This window comes from Saimiri boliviensis, chromosome 5 (assembly GCF_048565385.1).
Source record: "Saimiri boliviensis isolate mSaiBol1 chromosome 5, mSaiBol1.pri, whole genome shotgun sequence".
Taxonomy (NCBI): domain Eukaryota; kingdom Metazoa; phylum Chordata; class Mammalia; order Primates; family Cebidae; genus Saimiri; species Saimiri boliviensis.
This window is the reverse complement of record NC_133453.1, coordinates 46,427,597-46,433,999: the sequence shown is the minus strand read 5'-3', so window position 1 is coordinate 46,433,999 and position 6,403 is coordinate 46,427,597. Positions and strand designations below refer to the sequence as shown.

The 6,403-nt window shown below is 33.3% G+C and overlaps 1 long non-coding RNA gene across 4 annotated transcripts in view; it reads left to right on the top strand.

Moving 5' to 3' along the window:
* The first annotated feature begins 4,076 nt into the window (after positions 1-4,076).
* LOC141584566 (uncharacterized) overlaps positions 4,077-6,403 on the top strand; it is a 65,915-nt gene continuing 63,588 nt past the window's right edge. For all 4 annotated transcript variants that reach the window (XR_012517668.1, XR_012517669.1, XR_012517670.1 and 1 more), the window contains exons 1-2: positions 4,077-4,213; positions 5,952-6,085. This is a non-coding gene — a long non-coding RNA (uncharacterized LOC141584566). The remainder of the gene's footprint in view (positions 4,214-5,951; positions 6,086-6,403) is intronic.

Here is a 6,403-nt window from a genome sequence, read left to right as displayed (position 1 = left end):
AGCCATCTGTGACAAATGCACAGACACCTTAATACTGAATGGAGAAAATTCAAAAGCATTCCCCTTGAGAACTGGAACAATAGAAGGATGGCCATTCTCACACTTCTATTCAACATAGTACTGATGACTAAACGTTTTATATACAAAACAGAGTAACGGATGACGAGAAACAAAAAGTGTAGAGAGTTCTGGATATTCTCATTTGCCTTTCCAAATATACTTGCCACTCTCCTCTACTATGCTTTTTGACCCTTGTGGACTCTATCAACTGGGTTACCCTGATGCCTGGCTTATAATAGAAGTTGCCTAATGTGAATCACTTGTAGGAATTTATTCCACATTGCCTCTCAGAGACATCATAATGAGGATCTGTTGCATCCTTCTATCAAAGGCCTCTTACCCAGAGGTAAAACCATTACCCATTGGTGCCTGAAGTCACTTCCTCCCCTTGTCCTCTTATGCATAGAGGAGGTAAGTTTTCTACTCTTGCTGGCACTTGACCACATCTTTGTAAATAGCCCCTTAATTAAATCACCATCAATATTTTGAGCAGTTTTATACTAAAATTGTAACTGATATGGAATTTCATCAAATTCAAGGGCGAATGCATAGTGCAGAATCATTATTTAGGGGCATTATTTTGCTTATTTATTTATTTTTAATTTTTATTTATCTATTTATTTTGAGATGGAGTTTTGCTCTTGTTGCCCAGGCTGGAGTGCAATGGCATGATCTGGGCTCACCACAACCTCCGTCTCCCGGGTTCAAGGGATTCTCCTGCCTCAGCTTTCTGAGTAGCTGGGATTACAGGCATGCAACACCATGCCTGGCTATTTTTTTCTTTTCTTTTCTTTCTTCTTCTTTCTTTCTTTTTTTTTTTTTTTTTTTTTTTTTTTTTGTATTTTTAGCACAGGCAGGGTTTCTTCATGTTGGTCAGGCTGGTCTTGAACTCCTGACCTCAGGTGATCCGCCCACCTCGGCCTCCCAAAGTGCTGAGATTACAGGTGTGAGCCACTGAGTCCCATCTATTTTGCTTATTTAAAGAGCAACAATGTGACAAAAAGTTGGTTAACATAATAAAGCTACTTGGAATGTATTTAAATTTCAAAATTATACTTTTATCAATAAATGATATTTCTAGCAGAATTTTAAAACAAAAATTACAAAATACATTATTTTATGTCACATGTAAAATTATAATTAAGGTTATTTCCTATGTTTTATTTTTAAAACTAGCTTAATAGATTAAAAATCATGAAACCACTTTTATAATGTAGAGAATATTTTAATAAACTTTATTTCTGTTTTACAAGTAAAATATTTTTATACTTTTTCTTACTCTGAAAGACATTATCTCTGCTTGTTTTATTTCTTAGATTTCATTTCTGACCTTAAAAAAGATATAACAAAATGACCATTGTTTAAATTATCCAATGATTTTCAAAGCATCTGTTTTTTTAAATTATTATTTACAATCTGAATTCAACTTTAAAAAAAGTGTTTTGAATGTGAAGACTAAGCCTCATACCCTTATTGTTTCTTCTTGTTGAGGAAAAGAGATAAGAATTGAGTTGTTACCTTTATATTAATGTATACTGAAAATTTCTTAGTAGGCAGTTCTAGAGTGATCATACATTCTACTTTAGGTGATACAGACACAGGTCACACACTGTTTCAATGTAATTATTAATAGTGCATTTTCAAATGATCAGTTTCGATGATAAATTATGTGGTTGCTTAAAGCAATCCAATAGGCAGCAATTTCTACTTGCCATTGTTCTTCATTATATATTTTTTCTGGTTATTCTTTAAACTTTTGTATTAAAGGGCTAACTTTTTATATTACCTGTTATCTTATCATCAATGCTTTCTTTGAAACCTATTTAATGTTTAGAGAAAAATCAAATAAAAGTTCTTACAATCCCCAATGACTCATTGTTCAACTTTGACTTTCAAGAGAATTAGACCTTATAATTCTCTGTTCATGAATGTCGGAGTAATTAGTATGGAGCATTAGTTGGGAAAAGCTTAATGGTAAACACATCCTGAAAGGTAATATAGAGAGGAAACAAAAGGCCATTATTTATTTACAGGTCTAAAAACAATGTGTTCAAAAAAATCTAATTCATATCCATGTGGTCCAGAACACTATTGATCTGCAATATTTTTAAAGAATAATATTTAGTAAAATAAATGCATGTGGGTAATTTTTAATGCAAAAAAAAATGATTCAAATAAAATTACAACTGTAGCATTTAAAAAAAAACAAAAAGACCAGTAAAAAATGAAATTAAGCAACATGTCTTTACCTTACCTTCCTTTACATACATATTCCCAAGCACTGTCTAGTACCAATCAAAGTCTGAAATGTATGTTTTTATTGAATTAATGTATATTTTCATTTTGATGGTACATATTCAAATAATCTGCATATAACATACATATTATATCACTGTATTCAACACACTGGTTGTATTCTTTATTTTAAATAACTTTCTTATTCTAATATATATATATATATATATATAATTTTATTATTATTTTGAAACAGAGTCTTACTCTGTCACCCAGGCTGAAGTGCAGTGGCATGACCTTGGCCCACTACAACCTCTGCTTCCTGGGTTCAGGCAATTCTCTCATCTCAGCCTTCCAAGTGGCTCAGACTACAGTGTTCACCACCACATGTGGCTAATTTTTGTATTTTTTGTAGAGACAGGGTTTCAACATGTTGGCCAGGTTGGTCTTGAACTCTTGACCTCAGGTGATCCACCTGCCTTTGCCTCCCAAAATGCTGAGATTATGGGTGTGAGCAACCACTCCTGATCTCACTTATATTTAATAAGTGTTAAGCGAGTATCTAGTGTAAGACTAACTCTAATTTAACAAAGCATTGCAGAAATAAATATTAAGTTGATAACTTTAAAATAAAACATATACACTCACCACACTGGTGACTTATATAAATTAATTCACTTTTACATTTAGTAACCACAGGGCCAAATAATATATAAAATCCAGTTGATGACACAAAATGAATGTTCCAATTTTTCCTTATGTAAGTAAGACAAATAAGAAGGAATAATGAAAACTTTCAACTCTCATTAGCTCAATTCCTTTTTACAACAGAGGGAAAACCTTTTCCAATGCAAAATACACTGTTTATGAGCATCTGACCTATCTCTAGCAGTTTCTTATTCCCTACTCTTGATATTCCTGTAGTCAGGGATGAATCAGTAAAAGGTATGAATTTAGTGTTTTGTGCATTTCCTATTCTACTGCATTTAGCATGAGGCATGCTTTGTGCTTAATTCCATTTTTAGTAATGATAAAATTAATCAGTACATTCATTAGAGGCCAGTATTACTTTTGTGATTTACACATATAGTTTCAACATCTATTAATGATATTGAACAGACCTATTATTGAATTACACTTATAAAAATTACTTTCTAATTCTAACATCTCTTTTGTAGTTATTGACTAGAATTATTCTGCAAATAACTTTCTTTTTCAACTATGTGATTATACTGGAATATCATCAGGAAAAGAAAGACATGATGTATGCTTTATTTTTCCCCTTTACTTATCAATTTACTGAAATCTGTCAGTATGGTAACATTGCCAGAAAAAATAAGAAAGGAGATGATTTCAGTGCATCCGTTTAGGTTAGCCTGGGGTTCTAGTCCTTTAAAAATGGAGAAACAAAATCTATACTAATCAGAGTACATTGCTGATCCCAATCAGATTTGAAAACGTTTCTTTGCTCCCTCCACAGTTTAAGAGCATACAGTTAACAGAATTATTAACTTTTATCATTGAAGACCTGAGAAGTCTGATTATGGCATTTGTCCATAAAAATATATACCACTTAGAAGAAGTGGAACAAATCAAAATAGTTGCAATTAAAAGAAAGGTTTTCTCACCTATTTTGTCTTTTCCTTTCTATTTAGACTAATGTTGCCAAATATTTAATTAATATTTTGCTAAAGTTAACATTAAATAAAAATAACCCCTCCCCTCCCCTCCCCTCCCCTCCTCTCTCTCTTCATTTTTCTTTTCTTTTCTTTGAGACAGGGTCTGGTTCCATCACCCACTACAGCCTGGACCTCCTGGACTCAAAGGATCCTCCCACCTCAGCCTCCCAACTAGCTGGGCAAACAGGCACACAGCACCAGGACTGGCTAATTTTTAGTGTTTTAGAGAAGTGATCTCGGTATGTCGCTAACGATTTCGCTTTAACAGAAAATAGCAAAGTAGGAGAAAGGTGGTCTTATACTTTTACTACTGGATTGTAAATTTCAGAGGAGAACCTTAGGAATTTTTTTCTTTGATGTATTAACAGCATCTGCATGGTGTCAGTAATTGCTCAATAAATACTTGATAAATGAATGACTTTATCAGATTTCCTTAAAGTGATCCGATAGTGAAGACAACCATGAGATTTTATTTACACATGAAAAAGATATTTCACTATAATGAACCCAAATCAAAATTGATTGGATGTTTTCTTTCTTAGCCCATATTTCTACTCCTGTTACTTAATTGTGAAAAAAATCTATGAGAGACATATTCTTCTGTATTTTAAAGTATGCCCAATACCTGGATATTCAGGAACACAATAATTTCATGAATCTTAATTTCTATTTCATTGGTTTGTGTTGTACTTAAAAATGTTATATTTAAATCAGTGGGTCTTTTTCTTTGAACATAGGAGAAGCTAATATAATTTATTCATGTTCAATTTTAAATCACATTTGATATTTTATAATGTATATTTGCAGTTTGCTAGAATTTGACATTTGTAGAAAATTTCTAGGCTTAAAAGTGTATATATTGACCAGGTGAGGTGGCTCATACCTGTAATTCCAGTATTTTGAGAGGCCAAGGCAGGCAGATCACAAGGTCAGGAGTTTGAAACCAGCCTGGCCAACATAGTAAAACCCCGTCTCTACTAAAAATACAGAAAATTAGCTGGGGGTGGTGGGGGCCGCCTGTTATCCCAGCTACTTGGGAGGCTGAGGAAGGAGAATCGCCTGAACCTAGGAGGCAGAGGTTGAGGTGAGCCGAAATTGTGTCACTGCACTCCAGCTCAGGCAACAATGCAAGACCCCCTCTCAAAAATAAATAAATAAAAATATATATATCTAATATTAATATTCTCTAACCACTGATTCTCAATTTCACATTTCTAAAGTAGTTAACTATCTTTAAATCTTTATCTAGGAAATTGATTACATCTAGGAAGTATAGGTTTATGCTGCATTAAGATGGCATACTTATTATCTTATATTATCTTATATAGCCCAAGGTTTTTTTTTTTTTTTTTTTTTTTTTTTTTTTTTTTTTTTTTTTTGAGACGGAGTTTCGCTCTTGTTACCCAGGCTGGAGTGCAATGGCGCGATCTCGGCTCACCGCAACCTCCACCTCCTGGGTTCAGGCAATTCTCCTGCCTCAGCCTCCTGAGTAGCTGGGATTACAGGCACGCGCCATCATGCCCAGCTAAGTTTTTGTATTTTTAGTAGAGACGGGGTTTCACCATGTTGACCAGGATGGTCTCGATCTCTTGACCTCGTGATCCACCCGCCTCGGCCTCCCAAAGTGCTGGGATTACAGGCTTGAGCCACCGCGCCCGCCCGACCCAAGTTTTATTGTTACTGCTTTTATTAGTAGTAAAGGGCTTTTGTTTGTTTTGTTTTGTATAAACCAAAGACAAACTCTTATCTCCTGAGAAATATTCCAATAAACTGAAAAGAAAAAAAGAAGAAGAAAGAAGCCCCTTGGCAAACTTGAGTTTCCTATTTACTGAGGGTTTATTACTGCAATTAAAATTTTTATAAGTACAATTTTATGTTTTAAAATTTTGGAACAATATGAAAAAATACATTTCTTACTGATATATTTGAAAATTCTTTGATTGTTTAATTTACAAAATGTTTCTAATATTTCCACAGGCAAATTACCAAGAAGGCATTCAGTAGCAGAGATTTTATTAAGTTCAGTTCCATATGTTGGCATTGAGATTACCAGATTTGTATTTTAAAAGAACATTTTAAGTACTGAAATCAGAATAATTGTATTTTAAAAGGTCAGTAAGAGTTTTAATAATAACAATACCTATTACTGTTCACTATGTTCCAAGTGCTCTATAAATACTCCATACTCAGTTTCTTTCAATCTTATTAAATAGTAGTAATTTTTATCCCTATTTCATAGATCTGATGTCTGAGATAGAGTGAAATCAAATGACTTTCTCAAGATGCTAAGATGGGAAGTGATAAAATAGGTCTTTTCATTGCTGTAAGGTTTTTGGATTTTTCAGCAGTGGTTTTTGTCTACCTAAAATACTCTTGAGAAGTGTACTTTAATTCAATATTAAGATTTAAAACATTAAAAGTTATAAGAG